Below are 20471 nucleotides of genomic sequence, written 5' to 3' on the forward strand. Positions count from 1 at the left end.
GTGTGTGTGGGGGTGTGTGGGGGTGTGTGTGTGAGAGAGAGAGAGAGAGAGAAAAGAGTGCATTAAGATTACATTTGGCATTTTGAATACAACAAAAGGTACCTATAGGGATGCTTTATTGTACAGTCAAGTAAACTCCAGCTGTTAGTTTTGTCATCACTTCAACAGGCAAAAAGGACTCGGCTCTAACCTGGCTACATGCTGGTTCTCACCAGTGTAACAACTGATATTTTCTTGCTTATGAATTGAACTTACAATTATTCCTTGGTTTTCAGGGAAAACTTTGAAAGAAAGATATGAGTAGGCTTCCTGAGTGAGTGCTTTTCTGTTGTTGTTGTTAAACAAAAAAAAAAAAAAAAAAAAAACACCCTGTATATCTGTTTTTATTAGAGCTGAAGTAAAACCTTTTGGCCAAGATGAAAACTTCTACAGGATGACTTGCAAAATCCTGTAGTTTTATTGGCATTCCCCTATTATGTTCACATTACAGAGTACAAAAAGTGCTAAATATGACCTTCCACCTAGAGAGCGAGCAACTAGTGCATATACAGAGTCAGAGAATTAGCATTACTGAAAGTTTGATCACTTTTTAAAATGTGTCAGTAAGGGGAGAAATCCTGGCCTTGCTGAAGTGAACAGGAGTTTTGGCATTGGTTTCAGCTGGACCAAGGCTTCACTTGCTGTCTTCTGATAAGAATTCCTAGATTTATTGTGTAACTTTGCTCAGGATCCACACTTCACAGGAAGAACAAATATAACTAAACACTAGAATTGATTTAAAACCGAACAACATTTTCCTGAAAAGTTTTCTTTTTCAGAATGTTCTCTCAAATTTTCTGAAGGAAGAAAATCATGAAATCAAAGAAACTTAATTTTCAAAATCTGTTTCAGTCTTACTTGAAATGTCTGATATCGTGATGTTTTTCTTCTGCCTTCTCCCTTTTTCTTTATTAAATTCTGTCTTCACTTTCTTCTGAAATCTAAAGAATAATAAAAAAAAACCTAAAAGGAAGAGGTGGACAGGGGAAGGACAGAACAGAGAAGGAATGACTATTATTTGGGAAGAGAGATGTCTTTTCTCCATATTCCCTTTCTTGCATTCAAAGTCAAAGACAAGAGAGACAGGTGACAGCTTCAAAACTACAAAATTCCATTTGTTCCTCAGAATGGTTTGCTACGCTGCTTTCAAAAGAAACCAATGCGTTTTGGAAGCTAATTGCATGTTGTATGTTATTTCTTTTTTGAAATTACCTTTTTCATTTCTAAGTCCATTCTATTAAACGGTTTGTCAGAAACTTTTAAAAAAATGCTATTCTAGATCACTCCATCATGTAAATAGACAAAACACAGAAGACTATGAAAACAGCAGTCTGTGCAAGGCTAAGCAGCGTATGGCCTTAAGCAAAAATAGGCCCTAAATATTTTCAAAAAAACGTTGTTTACTGTGGCATTATACATTTGAAAAACTATATCCCAGCCAACCAAAATATCAATAGCTATTCAGAGGACAATTTCTTTCCAGCAAAATGCATATCCAGGTGGTTGAATGCTTTGTTTTCAGTTCTGACCTCAGTCAGCTAACTAGTCTGTTCCTTCAGCCTTCTCTAAGTTCAGCAGCCTTAAAACCTCATAAAATTGACTCAGGATTTTTTTCCATAATTTCTTTATTAATCAATAGCTTATATGTCTATATGAAAATACTTTTTTCAAATGTCTGAAATGTCTTTCTATAGGCTCTTGCGTAAATGGTTAACTATGTAATTGACAAGCTCAAAGCATAAGGTGAGCTTTCTAAGCCATTTTTTGGCTTCAACGGTAGCATTCTGGTAGCCTGATAATCCCATTGAACCATTTTAATGTAAAAATATACCAATAGAAAAATTAAATTATGAGGAGCAATGCTGCACAGAGATTTTCTGTCTGAAATCTTGTATTCAATACAAAACAAACAAACAAAAAAAACCCTACAAAATTGCATATTATGTATATGAGGGTACATACTTCCAGTACTTACTTCCACCCTTAGCAACAGGCTGTCAACAGAAATCTGTAAAAAAACCCCAACACATATACATATGAAGGGTTTTCTAAGGGAAAAAATATTTCAGTTATGTCTAACACAAATTTAATCCTGCCAGCTATATACTTGCTCTGTGTACAAACTCAAGCAATGAGCAGAGCAAGCTTTAAATTCTCACACTTCATTGTTTGTGTCATACATTATCTGTACAACATAGAAAGAGATACTGCTGCAGAACAGAAAGCTTGCCACAGATCCTACCAGAGTCCTGGGACAAAATCTTTTGATAAGTGAACAAAGTTTCTGATGATGTCATCAATAAGAATGGCACAGGAAAACATTTGAAAATTATAATATCTGTACCTGAGGATATCCTGTATTAATCAGAGGTGAAGGTTTACTTTTGAAAATCCTTTGACCTGGCATATCTGTGAAACACCTTTAAACACCTGCCTACCTCCAGGGTAGAACCTCTTTCTTAAGTTATTTATTTACACCTAACTACCTCTTTAAATTGGCAAATCCCAAAAACCCCTGTCCCAGTTACTCATTCACTCATCATGCTGCTTCAGCATAAAGGGCAACACTGCAGCAGGTATTCTGGGTGGTGGTTTTACCCACTGGGATTTCCGTTACACCAGAGACCCTTAAGATTCTCCAAAGTACTCCAAGTACCACAGCAGTCTAAATTTAAAGCTTTAAAGTGAATTGGATTTAAGACCCATCTCCTTAGATCACTTCCTTTCTAGAACTTAATTCTTTTCATTGGGTTTGTTTTATAAAAACTCACAGAAAAGACCTTCTATAAATAACTTACAGGATGAAGTTTGGAACAATGAGCAAAGTGAAAGCCATAATAACGTGCCGTGGTAATTCCATTCAATGTAAAAAAAAAAAAAAAAAAAAAAGTAAATTATTATAGAATTCACTACATTGTATCGGTACTGAAGAACCCATCAGAATAGAAGCCAGCATGTAACATGTGGGCAGCTTTGCTCTCAGATGTGTTACTCTCTGCCAAAGGCTGGAAAACATTCCAGAAAAATAATATCCCTAGGTTTCAAAACGTTAGTGAACTGAATATTTAGATTTATGTTTTTCATCTTTTCATATTAATATAAATATTTAACAATATTTAAAATACATAACATGAATTTGAGGAACCAAGTAAAATTAAGCATCCATTTTGCCTGAGCACTTTCCAAACATCGTTTTAAACCACCTAAATATTTAAACACCAAAACCAACAATGAAAAATATTGTCCTAAACAGAGCTTTTAATAGCCATAAGTACCATAGTCTAGCCACTGTGAGATAGCTAGACAGATATCCTACTGGTGGAGGCTTTCATAACCAAAAGCATACATACTCTTTAGTATTCTGCTATTTAGAGTTCTTTTGGTTTTAATGCAGGTGGAAAATTTAACAACATAATTAATCTTCAATAGAGATGTATGTGGTAGAGTGCTTACTAGTGGTACTCTTACTACAGAGGTAAGAACTTATAATACACAGGTTTTATGACTATTTTTGTGGACAGACAGCAGCGAAACTAGCAAAAATTTTAAAAACTCATTTTAGTTCAATGCAGGCTGTTCAAATATAAAGAGCATTTCCCACTCGACACTTCTGCTTGCTTCCCTTGAGGCGGGGAGAGAAAGCAACATTTCTGCAAAAAGGACACAAAACCTCCACACTTGTGTCACTGGCATGTTCCAAGTCCGTGCAGGAAACCACAGCCCATTTGGCAGGAATCTGCCATTCTACCGGCTGGAGTAACAATCTGCCTATTTCTGGACTTCCTGCAATCACATGCTGATTTCCCAACAAAATGGTTTCAGTACAGGTATAGTTCTCAGCGTACTCAAGGTGTTACAAGAAATGCATTGTGCCCCCTGCTTTCGGACAGCTCTATGGTGTCATGGTTGCGTACCACCACTTCCCTGGGGCTCCCAGCATCTCTAGGAGGGTTGGGAGAGGGGCAGCACTTAAATGGTGGGGGACAGAGCCAGCAATCCAGCTGTGATACAGATTCATCAGCCACAGGAAGGGCATGTCTGAACACCGCCTGAAATCACAGCAAAGAGAGAAAGGAGCTGGTGCACCCCCATGGCATATGTGCACTAACCTGGGACCCCATCACTGTGTGGCTGTGCTAGAACCGCGCTGCAGTCAGGCTGCCTGCCAGCAGGCACACGTCTAGTGTAGCACCGTGCTGATGATGCTCCACTGCTCCCAGTTTCTGCAGCAGTTCACCCTACAACAGATGAAAACTGTGTGCTCTGTGCTGCCGAGTGAGGATCAGACAAGTCCTTAGAAGCGATATGTGGATAATTCTGCAAACACACACTCCCCTCTCTTAGACCAAAATGTACATTTTCAATGGTATTTGTTCATCAGTGTTCAGTTATACTAAAGAGTCTTTATAAACCTGTCCTCTAGATTTATGACATTCTATTTTTTTATAAAACCATCTGATGGTAATATCTGGCATCTATATATAGGAAATTAAACAAAACCCCTCTAATATCCATCTCAGAAGTAAACACAAAGCCTTCAGCTTCACAGCTACAGCTCTGCAATTCACACAGCCACTCTGGGTAACAGAAAGCTTTCCTTTCCTTTGTCTTTTCCTTCTCTTAGCTATGAAATCAGTACTCACAAACCAGCAACATTCAGTCACTCTACCTAGACAGCCTTGGCAAATACAACTTTCCCCATAAACAGCTTGTATAATCACTCCATGTGAGGTCTGAAACTAAGGGAAATAATGGAACCATCTCCAAAATCAGGAAGATTGGTTTAAATCCAAAACAATCCACTTGGAAATTGTTTTAGCTATAAAATCTCTGAAAGACTTATTCAGGTAAGTGGGATAAAGCTCATATCTTCATTTGGTAAATATTATGATAAAACTATTTTTTTTTTTTAACAAACCCATTATTTCATTACAGCCAATGACCCCCCTTTTAAATGTTCTAGATAGCGCCCAGGTTTATACAGAGTTTATCTTTTTCTGTCTTGTTAATGTTTGGTCCATCAACCCCTCCTCTTCTTGTAGCACTGCTCCATCACTCTTTTCTTGTAGCAATTTCCATGCACTAACACATCCAAAGAAATATAACGAAAGCTTCTTAATTTCTTAATATGATCATGGAACCCTACTATTTTTAAGACAGACATCTTTTTCAACATATAAAATATTTTCTTTTCAATTAAGGTTGCCAGAACTGACTCATATTGTTTTAATTCCAAAGTAGTTTCATGTCAGTGGAATCATGGATAGCTTTGAATTTGCTCTTGTGTTTAAATAATGTTCATGGTTTAAATAACATTCTTGTTAATGAATGGACAGATAAATTGCCGAGAATATATGACAATAGCGAGTGCTTCTCCAGATTGCTTTATGCAGCTCTGACAGCTATATCAGCCCGTGAAGCCAGGTAAGGAAAAAAATCCCAAACCAGTATTTCAACCAGTATAAGTTTTTTATTATTTTAACTGGTACTTAGTACAAGTATAATGCACTCAAGTACCTTCTACATTTTTTCTAAGCAATTTATAAAGCCTTTAACAAGTAAAACAGAGTAATTTTAATTTGAACATCAGCCATATCAGAATAATACTTAGGAGATTATTGCAATCTGTCCAAATTGTGGAAGAAATTATTTTCACTATTCGTTTGAGGTAAGAATGGATATAATACCTCCTACACATCAGGAGACTGAGAGAACCAAGATCAGTGCTAGAATATTACACCATTTTCTAATTCAGGATCTTGAACACTCACAGCTAATAGAATGAAAGCTTAAATATACAGTATTCCTCACAAAACAACCCTCAGCTTTCAGCAATACTTAAGATTTTCTACAAAGTCATGGGAGTTTTTCAGAGGAAGTTAACTAGAAGATATTAAGGTATTTTTGTGTGCTGAAATCAGAGTGAAAAAGCAGGTTTCAGATTAAGAACTAAGAAACTGAACAACATCCTTTTTTATTTTTCCTGCTTCACTATAACATGGTTTGACTTCAGTCACATTTATGTGAAAAAAAAAAACCTATCAATTTTTTGTTGAAAGCTTTTCTCATTGAACACATTATGGCATAAAACATTAGAAATAAGATCATATTGTTATAACTGTACAATAGCAACTTTCTGAGAGAACTGTCACAGAAATCTAAGTGCTAAGCAGTTATTAAATCATCCTTAATATTTTTGTTATTAAAGATCTTAGAGAGTTTTAACTGATTAGTATTCGCCTAAAAATCACACTTGCAATAGCTGAAAAATATTTTAAGACACTTTTAACTTCAGATGATATAACTTGTGAGTATAGTTATTTCTCAGAATTACTAAATGCACCAGGCTGAAAAAAAGAATCTCTTCCGAAATTCTGATGCTATTTAACTAGACCCAAAAAAAGTAATGAAAACTTATGTAATACAATCTATTAGTGATCAGATAGTGAATTACCTATATCACAGTTTCTTCATATACTATGTACTTAGCACGTGACAAATTCTCATTTTCATTTTATTTTCATCTGCAGAAACAAAGGTGCTTTTCTTGAAATTATCATTTACATTAGGAGCAGTAATTTAGGTTGTATCAAGTAATGTAAAAGTTAAATACATTTACAAATTCTTTTACACAATTATCTTGACATCTTGAAAGTTCAGTACATAATAGCTCAGTCCTTTCAGGTTCTGTAATAAGAAACACAAATCTTCCCATTACTTGAGTTATGGGCAGTCACAAAAGCATACTTCCTTCACTGTCAATTTTCCCAAATAAAAAGTGAGCTGATATGTTTTTGTAAATGCATGAAGTTTTGGTCCTGTAATAATAACTGTAATTCTTTGGCATTTCAGTAGTGGCTGATTTTTCTTCTGACTTCACAAAGAAAGGTAAGCTCTTTGTTCATTTAGAAATGATCCTTGAGGGCCAGTAATTTCTTTCTGGTCTTACTGTGGCCAGTCCTCAGTCTTTGAATATTAGCCACATTTCAGGATATAAGGGATTTCCAGTTGAGATTTACAGGCTCATTTGAAACCTTCATCAAATGTCAGAAGAAACTAATTTCTCATTCTTGCACCATCACAGCTATGAAGTCCTTCCACATCTCCTTGACACCTCAGACAGCCACATTAGCACACAACACTGAAATCTCATGTGGGCAGATGTCCTGCTCTGTTTATAGAGTTTTACACCTGGAGAAATATTTGCAGAGAGCTCTGAGAAGACCTCTACCTGAAAAATGCCAGCAGGATTTTGCTTGCAAATACATTTCAATGCTTCACCCAGAAAGTTTGCAATAAAACATGTCAGCACTTAGATGCAGCCAACACATTCAGAATGATGAATGAAGAGTTCAGAGCATGTTCATTTTTTCATCACACTACCCAACCTGGATTTCAGAGTCCTGGGACAATATCCTGTTTGCTTGAAGCAAGGATAAAGCATTGAGACTCACACCTCTGTCACTTATACCAGGTGAACACTTCGCTTTAGAGCAAGAACAGCACTGACGAACTCTTTTCTTTAGCCGACTTCGGGGATTGATACCCTTTAAAACTGATTTTTACCCTGGAAACAGATTTAAATCAAATTGATGTTGCTTAATGTTGCTTTGCTAAGCTTTCTCTGATTGATTTAGGCTTCTCTTATTTAGGCAGGAGTTACATGAACTAAGAAACATGTCCCATGATGAGCAAAGATGGGCATTACAGGGACAAAGCCAACAAATGAACCACAGCACATATTCTCCTCTATGAAGCCATACCATTTTGTTTTCCTATTTTATTTTCTCATTCTTTTGCCTAAATCTTATTCTGTGCCATGCAAATTAACTCCAGCAGCAGCTGTCTGGATGTTATCTCTATCTCAAAAAAGGCTTAGAAAATAAATCTGACACCCCAAATACGTAGACTCCAGTCTTATCATTCAGCCTTCTCTGCCTTTCCCATGAAAGCTGTGTATACAGACACATGCAAACCCCAAAGTACAACTTTCAGCTTTCTTCCCAAATACAGCTCCTTCTTTCCAACATCAGAAGCTCCTTCCATCTCCTCTAAACTGTCTTTTTGTCCAGCTTCTGCCTTCTGGCCCCGTTTAATTTACGGGTCTCTGCTTTCTTCTACCCATGAGCAGTTTTGTTTCCATCAGGAATTTTGGTCACTCTTCCTCAGTAAACCATAAAGAGATATGCAAGCAAGCTGATGCAGAAGTGATTCCAACACAGTTATTCTGTAGCCATACTCCAGACTGAGGTCCAGAGCCATAAAAATAAAAGGCTGAGACTGGCAGGATCTAGGAGATTAGAGCCAGACTTGTGGCCCTCAAAACCTGTAAGCAGCTCTTCACTAATGGTCAGAGCTCCTAAACTGTCTGAAGCTCTTTCGGCACCTAAGGAAATGTCTGAAAAGGTCCTTAGGGCTGTGCTTTGAAGAATAGGTTTGGCTATACCACCACTTATATAAAAATGGGTCAGTGATCCTTAGAGAAGCACTGGAAGCCAAGACACTGGAACAAGAAAGACCTTACCAGGCTGCAGGTGAGACACCTAAATCCAGACCAGTCCTTTGCCTTCAGAAGTAGCTCCCCACTCTGCGTGTTGACTGCCTTTTCCCCATGATGACTCTTCACTCAGCACACACAGTGACCATGAGCATCCCTGCAGGGCAAAAGGCTACAGGCTCAGGGCTGTGTTACTGAACTGCCTTCCTTGGTGGCTCCAGCAGTGGATCTTATCTGGAAACATTTGGTTATATAGTAAAGTCACATATGTATGTCTGTGCAAAACATTCCCTGATTGTTTTTCAAGTACCTTTACAGTGTTGTCCAGAATTAGAAAACCAAGAGTTAAATCCAGACAGTCCAGCCCTGACCAAAACCATCTTTGTGGCTCTTTTCTAAGGGATTAGAAATGGCATCAGTGACATTTCTTACAGACCAGCTGGCGTATAGCTCACCAGGCATTCCAATTCACTACATGATGCATTTGTTTCTCTACTCCCCTATCACAAATTGTATTTTAATTCTCATATTTTGACTCTGCTGAACTCCGGAATGCTGTATTGTTTTATTTCCCCAGGGCACCAGGCAAAACAAACAGAATTTCAAACTTCTTACTTCATGCTGTGACGACATTGTCAGTTTACCCTCATATTTTGAAGACCATCTACCATCACCAGGATTGGGATCATGGGGTACACTTCTGCTCCACAAGATTTATTCACTGGTAAATTCTGTGTAGCTCTAAGTTACTCGAGCCTCCAAAGCTACAGACCATCATCTATTTACAGCTCAGGGATATACAACTTTGTGTCTTTTGACTGAAAAGTTTATTTACCTGGTGAAAGGGAGAGCATAAGGGATCTTAGCAGTGGAGCCAGGGTTTCCAGACAAGGTAAACAATGAAGATACTTGTAAAAAAAGACACAATTGGAGTATCCGTAATAGTACTAGTATTAACACAGCTGCTAGTACTGATGTTAAACAAATCAACCAATTTCAGAAACTTTTAGTTATTTCCGTCTTCAGCTTTATCACCTGGTTTCTTTGCTCTGTCCTCAAACAGCCTTCACTACATGTCTATCTATCTCCTTACATTCCAGTTCTTGGGTGCAAGGATTGTTTTCTCTCTTGTATTTGGAAGGTGCCCAGGCCATTTTAGACATAGCCACAACATAAATAATTTTTATCCAGACTGCTGGAATGCCCACTCAGAGCTTTAGCTGCATGGCTGCACGTTCAGTCACCTCTTGTTCTCTTCCAAGGACTGTCCCATATTTCCTGCAATTTACTGCCAGCAGCAGGGGAGCATCTATACAATCAGATGTCCAGTTCTAGAAAAGCAGTTTTTTCCCCCCACCAAGTGTTTCCGGGAAAATTAGATAATGACAGCTTTAATGAACTCACTAAAAGGGGTAATCTACACAGAATCTATCAACACTGAGACTGTGTGCATTACTCAGCAAGACATGCTGCAAACACAAGTATAATAAACACCACTGGAGAGGGCTGCCTGGTGAACTTGTGGTGCAGCTGTGGAGTGCTGCACTGCTAGCCAAGTGACCCCAATCCCAGAGCAGTCACAGAATCCAGAAAGCTGAGTTCATAACAGTTATATGTTCATAGTCAGGGAGAGTCAGAAAAACAAATATTTCTTCTTGGTTTAGCATATGGGATTTAAAGTACAAGACCTGGCTTTAAATTACCGTCCAGGTTCTCTAGCTCTCCCATGCACCAACTGCTTTGTGCTGGCACAAATGCTGCTCCATGGAGGTCAATGGGAGTTCCAGCTGACCTCCGTGAAAGATCAGTTGAATGAAACACATCAAAGAATTGGATTCCCTAAGCAGTCTCTTCCTCAAGTTTCCCTGCTGTAAAGGAATGGAGACTGTTACTTACTCTGATGCATAAATCTCTTCAAAAACTTCAACAGTAAGGCAAAAAACTTAATTCAGTAACAAATTCAGGCATCACTGCAGAATTCCTACACCTCTAATTAAAGCAGAATTACACTATTTGTAGTACTGTATATATGACTAAATTGCATTCCTTGTGAACTAAAAAGTATGTAGCTTGTAAAAATCAATTCATAACCAGACAAAGTTTGTATTTTTTATTTGAGAGATATGTAGGCAATCTGTTGGGTAGTCAAACAAACATTTCCCATATTACTAGATCTTTCACAAAATTTGTATAACTGTAAATTTTGCACACTCCATAGATGAATCTCCTCATTAACTTAAAATAAATGAAGTCAATTAAAATCCATTATATCTTAAAAATACATGTAAAATATTAATAATAATGTGAAAACATAAGAAATAATTATTAATTGCACATTTTACACTTATCTCACTATCCAGAAGTATAACTGCCAAGAATCCATTCCCATACATAGCAGTAAGGCTGTACTTCTAGAACAATCTCTGCTAATGTAGCTACATGAACAGATTCACCATTCTTTTACCACGTCTGTCATTTTGGATCTAAAGATACCTTCCTATATAATGCAGAAGTAGTAGTATAGTGCCAACATATACAGTATGTGCAGATAATGAGCGATCCAGCCATTCAACAGGCATGCTAAAATTATGATTGTGAAGACACAGAGCAAAAAATCAACTTTTCTTCATTGTGACCCGTGTTTAGGTTGTATTAACCACAGACCACGGTCAGACTTCTGCAAATAAAACCTGTATTTGATACCCCAGAGAACTCTTAGTTTTTCTCTGTTTTTCTTGTTTGGCATGTTAACTAAACTGACACTGGCATGTTAATTAAACTGATACAGGACAGATTCATATCAAAAGTTCATAGGATTTGCCTACAGTAATAAAATAAGCACCATTATCACTGCACTTGCAGGTATCGTGGAAAGGAGGAGATTTTAAAGTAAAACAATTGCACAAGATATACAATTATCTGTGTAGATTCATGTATCACGTTACTCAACAAAGACCATTTTTAAGCACTTCTAAGTTAGGTAACAGAATAATGGAACTTTCTTGCACAACCTTAATTCATCTCAGTAAGGTACATGGATGATGAGACAATCTCTAATTAAGTGATTATGTACTACAAATTCTGTATGGCATTCTACAATGCACATAACACACTTTTTCTTTCTGGAAATTAATCAAAGTTTTTTAAAGAAGCCCCTTTTACACATGCCCATACAATAAAAATAAAACCTTATAACTATAGCTGTCTAAAGCTGAATAAAAACAACACTTACCAGTGTTTTCCATCTGGCCTCCTCAAGAAGATTTACACCATTGTACCAGGATATCTGAAATCTAGCTTGCAAGTGAAGTAAGTGGAAGCACAGCAAAGTCTTCATCTGCACCTTGAAGGCTGTTCCACATTGCTCTTTGTAACGAACAGAAGAAAATAGCAGACCTCAATTTTCTTCCTTTCTTGAAACCACCTAAAATTAGGGATTGCATGGTTCACAATGAACTTTTGGAATTGCTTTCTAAAGCTTTATAGAGATATGTATTAAAAGCATATGTCTTATTGCACTTTTTAAAGATGGAAAGGGTTCTACCTGTATTTACATATTTTGATTCAGAAATCTCCTTTATTCTCAGTTGGGAACAGAAAAGCCTTTATTATTCTCAGCTGGGCCCAGTCCCACAAACATTTCAACTCTGCCTTCATCAGATGCAGATCACACCAGCATTTATCCCCACTAATCACCACTCCCTCTGGCACTGACATTATCCTGGGGAGTTTCCCATTCACCTGACATCAATTACCCTAGACCCTGCTGATACTTAATTCATATCATCATACTTAATTAATCATTAACCCCTTCACTGCAGTCAGTGTTCTGTAATTGGTGTTCACAGCATCTGCAAAATATTAAGGGTATTTGACTGTACATTCATCATGAGCTTTTCTACTAGAGAAGGAGGTACCGTCTACAGACCTCAACCATGTTTCAGAAGGGTATCACCCAAATATATTCACACTAGGAAAAATTAGTATTCCTGATCCAGCAGCTCCATAAATCTAGCAGCTGCACATCTACCATCCGGTTCTCTTCAGAGGCATTTAATAAAATCCTGTTCTCACAAGGACATCAGGAGACTTGCCTAATCACTTAGCCAGGAAAAATGTTCATGGAAATAAACAGAGTCCACTGAGGAGCTTCATGTTTTAAAATATTTAAATAAAAAAGACAGAGATTTAAAAGAAAAGTCCAGTTTAAAGTTTTAGTTCAGCTTACTGTAGAAATAGGGCTTTTCTCCTGATTGTGAAACTGATGGAGCCAAAATATCTGAATAAATATATGAGGTAAAACCACAGCTAGCTATGCATCTTGGAGAATATTTTATGTTGTTTAGGTGACATTGTAAAGGGGAATACTTTCCTTTATAGGAGGCTAGAATTCTATTTAGCTTCAAAAATCCACTTATCCAGACTAATATTCCACCTTTTCATAGGAGACCTATAGGAAAAAAATAAGTCTAATGTGCATGGAGTCTGGTGTAGGACTCTAAACATACAGTGAGAGATGCAAGGAGGCTGAGGAATAAAACAAGTACTGGGGATGGCTTGCTTCAGGGAGCAACCACCTACTCAGTATGCAACAAAATTATCCATTAATATCAGTGGATTGGATTATTAGAGTTAAATTGTGGTTCTTTGTTCTATCTCATAACCTCTTTCTGTGTTTCTCTTTTAATGGTAAATTTGAACAGAAGGTCTATGAAATGACATTTAACTGAAGCAAAAGAACCAAAGAATCATTACAGAGGATGTACTAGTGGATCTCAAGTTAGCAACAAATCTGGAGGTCTATATTCAACGTTTCCTCTACTGAAAGACAAAGAGCACATCGCTGATGAGATGTTTCCCAGGTCTCTTTATTCTGCTTTTAGTTTGTTTTGCTTTTAGCTTAGCAGCAGAGAAATATTTAAAGAGCGGAGTATCTAACAAATCTCATTTCACAAGCATCAAGAAAGAGGTTAATGAGGTTTCAAAATAGGGTTAAGTGGTACCACCATTACAGGAGCTGTGAATGTTTGTAGAAGATGTACATGAAAGAAGACCCATTTTAATAGTATGGAAGATTCTCACTTTCATTTCTTCTAGCAGGGTAATGTCAGAGAGATTTTTAAATTTTTATTAGAGGTGCAAGATAAAATAGAACAAAGCCACATTTACTGCTCTCATATCTTCACTAATCAGGTTGCAGAGATCAATTAATACAAAACTAAAAATTTAACTATTTTCTAATATGTATTTCTCTTAGAAATATCTTTAGCAAATACATCAAAGTTATACACCAGTCCATGTCAGACTGAAATCAAACAGTTTTTCCGTGTGGCCAGGCAGAATACAATCATATCTGTAGATCAATGCCTATTACTTCACTTTGAAAATGAAATAAAACAAAAATAATCAAGCATTCTATTCCCTCCAGTTCCACAGAACTGATGGCACCAGTCTTTAACTTTTTACAAAAACCTGTGGATCCACATGGTAGGTCAAAATCTTAGTGATGCAAAATCACCCATCCACCCCACCTCCCATTAGAGTCACCAGTGTTATGTTTACTTTCACCAAGTAAGGAGCTCGTTGAGCATTTCCAAGGAAAAGTATATTACTGCAGGAATCTTTTGTTGCAGGAATGGAAGGAGCTGGTTTATTTCTAGTAGTTGGAAAGACTCCAAGTTCAGCCAGTTGAAAGAAAATTTCTTTAGCTAAAGGATTTTTGTTTAAATTTTCCTAAAGAATTTAGCCTGAGGCAGTCAATGAGTATGGAAAACTTCAGTCCAAACAGCTGAAGTTTGATGAACATATTAGCATTTGAAACTGGGATTTTATCATGGGATGTGTCAGGCAACTTTAGTAACAGTCAGATCTTTCTGCCCCTCCTGTAATATTGCTCTCCTTAAAGGCACCAGTGACTGCCATTAATTCCAGATCTGGTTGTAAGCGATGGTGCTCTTCCCACTCCCTCTTGGGCTAATTGACAGAAATGCTTCAGTGCATCTATGGAATCCAGTATCATGAAAATCAGAATCTATTTCACAAAAGATCTGACCCAATGGTAAAAGCTGAGCAAAGCCAAGCTTCATGGTCTGGGAGTTTTTCTTACGGCTGGTTGTATACACACCTCATGGAGGTTTCATAGCAAGGACTGGGTGTGCAAAGCAGGAAAAACTCTCATACAGAGAAGCACTCATGAGGGAACAGGAGTAAAAGACCTTTGTGGCATAGGAGAGGATTGAAAAATAGGCTTGCAAACTGCAATCAAGAGAACTGTTGTGGTATTGCTTTTTCAGCTGTATCTGTTCTGCATTTGGCTAGGACCATCATTTTTTCTCTTATCAGAGAAAAATCTCTGATGCTCATTAGTTATACAGAACAAAGATCAAATTTATAAAAATTTATGTATACTGCTGTTTATTTATTGTTTTTATTTCTCTGAGATGGTAAAAGCCTTTACATAAATTTCATAAATGTATAATATTTGCATTTAGTTTGTTTGATACCACTACCTGCATTTGACTCCTAGTAATACCTTAGTCAGAGAAATTATTTTTGAGTGGCATTGGTGTCTGTAATCTACAATTATGCCGTATTAATGGTTTCTACTCCATTTCATGGATCACATGAATTCTGTTTGTCTTCATTGTATATAAGATGTCACCACCCTTATTTAAGTGCAGTGTAACTCCTGATGTGTCCTCATGTACTTGTTATCAAATATAAGGGTTACACAAGTAATATTTTGTTGGATTACACTGCATTAATAATTTCTTATTTAGCACATCACCGTTTGGCAGGAGAGATACACTGCTATTTCTAATGAGAAAGCAAAACATATCTGTTCAACTGGGTTGTGACGGAAGCTCCAATGCCTTCTCCCTTTAGCACTGCCCGGTGCATAGTGCAGTGCAGACCTACACAGCAATTGCAGCCAGCCCTGATTACAATACTGCCATCTGCCTGAACCGTTCCTTCTCCAAAAATAGGTGCCCACACTGACGAACACCAGTTCTCCCCAGCTGGCATGTTTGTCATTGGCTTAAAATGTGCACTTAATCCACTAGCAACCTACTGGCTACTCCTCTTCTGCAAATTCCCCAAAAAACATTTCTTGACCTGGTTGTCCACCTGGGATTTGACTCTTTGCAGCTAAACCACAGACGTGCAGATATAATACCTGCTGGGGACCTAGAAAATGGTCAAGAGAGTGGAATAGCAGTTTCTATTTCTATACAAATAAAATATGTCCTTCAAGGAATAAAAGGTTGCTGCCAGCTTTGTATCATTTGCAGGAATACTGCGATAAGGGACATCACTGACCCAGGATATAGAAAAACTAGTGATTCCCCTTTAGAAAAAACATTTTTTAATCAGTCAAAATAGTTTTAAGAACCTGTGAACCCTATTGCCCCTTTTTCCATCTAAAATACTGTTATAATCTCAGCCTCAATATAATCTCAACAATATGAGAGGATTAACTTTATAATTGACATCAAATTATAGCTTCTTTGCCTCCCCACCCTTTTGAATGTGCTCAAATTAAAAACAGTAACATTTTTTCTATACATATTTAGACTTTTCTTGCTGAGCTACCTTGATCATGAGAGTTTGAAGTGTAAATATTTCCTAGAAAAAAAAAGGACATTTTAATTGCTATCTTTGCTATTCCTATGGCTGACTGAAAAACTCTTTTTCTGGGTAGGTCTCTGAAACAGACTGAAATATCCATCAAGATAAAGAAAGCCTCTCCTAGAGGGATTGCCTGAGAGGCAGATGGACTAGCAGAATCTTTTGACTGTTATTGTTGTCTGACAGTTGGCGATAAGTACAGACTAAAAAATAAATTTTAAAGTAACTTTTGCTTACCAGTTGAGCAGAAAATAGCAGCCTGGTATAGAATAGAAATAGTAAATGGGAGGCATACGTGGGTTTGGAACTGTAAAGATCCCCTGATAGGATTGGGCAAACAGTTTCATTCCAAGTCCAAACAACCTGAACTCCAGCTATATAATTATGTTTGGATTTGGGTTTTTTCTGCCCGTAATATTTTGTTTGGCTTCTGAACTGTTTGGAAGTTAGAATTTCTTCTGCTGCCTATTTACTTACGACATTCAGTGTTGGCAAGGCTGTTGCATTTCTGAACCGTGGAACTCTCTAAATTCCCAAGGATACTTGAAAACCATCATTGTCTGTAATAAAGTTTAGATATTGTGGGTAATAAGAGCAACTTCAGTAATGAAAGACTGACAATATATCAGTCTTGTGACTTCGTTTGCTTGAAAGCTAAGGGGTGGGAGAGCAAGTGTGTGATACGAACTAGCAAGTATTCATCCTAATTGTTATGGAGTTACAGTAGTGTCATTAATAAAAATTATTCAGGGCCTCACTAGTTGAGTGTGGTCTAAAAGCAGGGTTTCTCATTTGCAGGAAATGCTAGCTGGCTTGGTATTTAGTTGCAAATTCAAACCTACTGCAAAACTTTTCAAAATTGCATACAAACTCAAGACCCTGGAGCAGCCTAGTGTTCATATCAGACAAATCACTGTCTTCACCACCTCCTGTAAAGCAATCTATATGGCCTGGCATGCACTGCATATTCAGAACACTAATCATGACTGGTGAACCCAAAAGAAAATAAGATTGTACAGTCACACATACACACAAAATTAACCTCTTCTAACAGCTGGTGGAAGGGTTGCCTAAGTGCTTCTGCAATGTTGTATGTTACTACAGCTGCCTGAGTTTAGTTGATCCCATTTCCACTCATTTATTGTAATGTATTTACTAATTAGTTGGTCTTCACATATTGACAACAGTTGTCTCTCTCATACTAGATGTCTCCTAAAGTTCCCCCTTTGCTGACCCAGAATCCTTGTTCTCCTTTCATTACTTCCTTTGTGCTCTGCACTTGTGACACAAAAACTTCAAGCTTCTACATGACATACTGACACTGACCAGTTTTACCCGAGACTGTATAGGACTAGAATTGCCCATGTATGAGTGACTCAGCCTTCCCCTGACTCATTACTTCACTGTCAATCTACATTTAAAAATGGTATAATAAGATAGATACAGTGGTATGACACAATCTGCACACAGGGTTGGTACCTGGTTGGTACAGTTCACCAAAAAACTTAGTAAAAGCACATATTTGGGAAAGATTTCAAAACTTCAGCCAAGGATTCCCCGAAACTGGTCCACCATGTCCTTTGGAAATAGGCCTGCTAAATAACTGCATCTTAGTAAAAGCCCACTTGATATATTTTAACCCTGTTTTAATCGTACAAAGCTGGGTGTCTTCAACAAGACTAAACCAACTGTATCCCATCAGTTTATACCAGACAGAGCACCCCACAAAAAATTCAGGTGGTTCTTGTATGAAACTGAGATTGATTCTACGGGGACTCATTTTATTTTGTCCAAAGCTCTGGTTGTGAAGATTGAGGGAACTTTTCCAGCACATTACACAATGATCCTTCATTAGAAGACTATAAAGTTTTGAGTGAAAAAATCACTTCTGGCTTCCATACCGTGTAACCCCATGCAATGCTGTAAAAACCCTTCCAAAATTGGCCTACATAGAGGCCAGATCTTTTGCTTTGGTCATCCCTTATTAGTCACTAATATAATTAAATTTGTCTCAAAGTTTCCACAGAGAAATTCCATCTCTGAGGGGTTATGATTCAGCTGTAAATTTTTAGTCTAGAGTGATATTTAACAAACAAAGGCTTATCCCAAGAGCAAATTATAATAGTATTACTTTAAATATATGTATTATTTTTTATGCTTTTAAGCTATTAAACTTTTCATGTCCCAAACACCTTATGTGGCTGGGGTAAGTTTTGAAAGGAAGTTACACTTAAGGCATATCTAACTGATGGTATGAAAACCAGTTCTTGCATAAAACAGTACTTCTCTGACTCTCCCTAGTGATGCCTGATGCACTGGATACTAGGACACATCTGATGCACCATACCAAGGGCCTTAGCAGCACTCATGTGGATATGTCAGCTCAAATATTTATGTAGATACCCAGTTCCAACACCACTGACCTGGAGATGAAAGCCCTGAGTTCAATCTCCTCTTTAGTTGTTCAGACTCAATGGTAGCTCAGGGCTTTTTGAATCCTTTTTGCACAAGGGCGAGCACCTACTCCCATGTGACGCAGCCTGTCCTCAACTGTGCTGAGAGTAGCCCAGTACTCAGCAGTTGCCCACAGCTCCCACTAAAGTGTGGTAGCGCTCTTTGGAGGATCTCAGCACACACTTTCCTGATCACAGTCAACTTCAGTTCCAACTCTCTCAGGCAGCTGCTCCCCTACCTTTGGCAGGGTCCTACTGAGTTGAATTCACAGTAAAAATTCAGAGCCATAGCTTTGCACAAAGGTAAGATTCTTCAGTGTGTTATGCAGCTGTTTTCTCATATGTCTGTTCTCCATGGAAGCCAAGGGCTTCTTCCCAATGTAGATGCAATTTGCTGCACATTTTCAGGGTCTTGTAAGACAGAAAAGAACTTTCTCTCACTTCCCTCATCACAAACACAGGTTAAAAATGTTTTGCTTGACATCAAACCTTCCTTGCACCTGTTTCTCATTTTTCTCTAAGATTTATTAGGTTTTCTTGGGTTTTTAATATATTCTTTAAAGTATCATATTCTTTTAATGCCAGGGGTCTTTACATATAGATCTGAATGTCTGTTGATGGGCATAATTCACATTCGTTGTTAAAATCAAAGCAAAGTCTTTTTGATTTTGCTCTTGCTTTGTAACATTCAAAGCAGAAATAAATGGCTACATGAACAAGATCCACACTGAACATAAGAATTGGATACAGCATTTTCCTTCCACACAAATATATGTGTGTACAAAATCACATAAATGTTAGAAAAAGTGCATGATATTAAATTACATAATTTTGAAAATTCCAACAACAAAAAAACTCTGGACAAAAAAAAATATAGATTCAGCCAGCACAAAATGTCAAATCTGAGAATTTTGCAAAAAGTGTTTGGATAAGCAGCATATGTCTCTTCCAGTTGATAATACTGCACCTCCCAACAAATATTCTCTGTTTTATTTAATATTACTTGGTAAACAAACAAAAATCCAGAATATTAAGAACCCTAAATTCCCTTACATTGAGTGCCCTTAAAAGAACCTCCTCACTCATAAATATTCTGAGATCATGAGTGAAACAGAAAAACTGCATGAGAGGTGCAAAACTTTAAACGTCAAGCTGAGGAAAAGTAGCAGAGAAAACCTAAACCATCTTCTTCAGCTGCACAAGCAGAGGCACACATGGCTCAGCTGCGCTCAGCCCCGGGCAGGAGCCGGACCCCTGGGACAGGGGGCAGGCAGAGGGGACAGGCCTGGGTTGTGTTATTGCTTATGGACACACAGTCACAATCTTCAGTTGTAATCAGGTATTATGGGGTATGTCGGTATGTAATGATGTGTGAGAAAAAGATTCTTCATCAGATCATGGCGAAAACTAAGAGAAGACTTTCTTACTCATCTGCAATTTATTTTTGTGCATTTAAATAAATTATATCTGCTGCCTGTGAAGTAAAATAAATGCTTTTCAACTTATGGTTTAACTGATCTGATTTTTAAAACAAGTATTTCGATTTTTTTTTTTTCCAGGGATCCAGTCATTACTCAGGTTTTTAATGGTACATACCCACGCTGGCATGACTGAGCTGCCCTCTGTGGATGGGCTGTATAAAGACTTTCACACCCTAATAATATGCTGACGTCCTCCAGGACCAGTCCAGCCAGGTATTTTGACTCCTAACTGCTGCATTAAATGGAACCAGATCTAAACACCTTTGTGGATCTGACCTTGCACATAAGGTCTGCTATAGGTTTAGTAAATCCAGCAGCTTTTTTTGAATTTCAGGAGTTTAAATCTTCCTATTCACTGATAAATATTGACTT

At 37.5% G+C, this 20471-nt stretch overlaps 2 long non-coding RNA genes across 2 annotated transcripts in view; one reads left to right on the forward strand and one right to left on the reverse strand.

The window, feature by feature from the left end:
- The window catches only part of LOC308062619, a 33420-nt gene extending 30487 nt beyond the window's left edge, over positions 1-2933 (forward strand). The window contains exon 2 of the long non-coding RNA XR_013927651.1: positions 48-2933. This is a non-coding gene — a long non-coding RNA (uncharacterized lncRNA). The remainder of the gene's footprint in view (positions 1-47) is intronic.
- The window catches only part of LOC308062604, a 55928-nt gene continuing 35491 nt past the window's right edge, over positions 35-20471 (reverse strand). The window contains exon 3 of the long non-coding RNA XR_013927631.1: positions 35-11960. This is a non-coding gene — a long non-coding RNA (uncharacterized lncRNA). The remainder of the gene's footprint in view (positions 11961-20471) is intronic.

The sequence above is a fragment of the Falco punctatus genome (assembly GCF_963210335.1).
Source record: "Falco punctatus genome assembly, chromosome: 4".
In the NCBI taxonomy this organism is placed as follows: Eukaryota; Metazoa; Chordata; class Aves; order Falconiformes; family Falconidae; genus Falco; species Falco punctatus.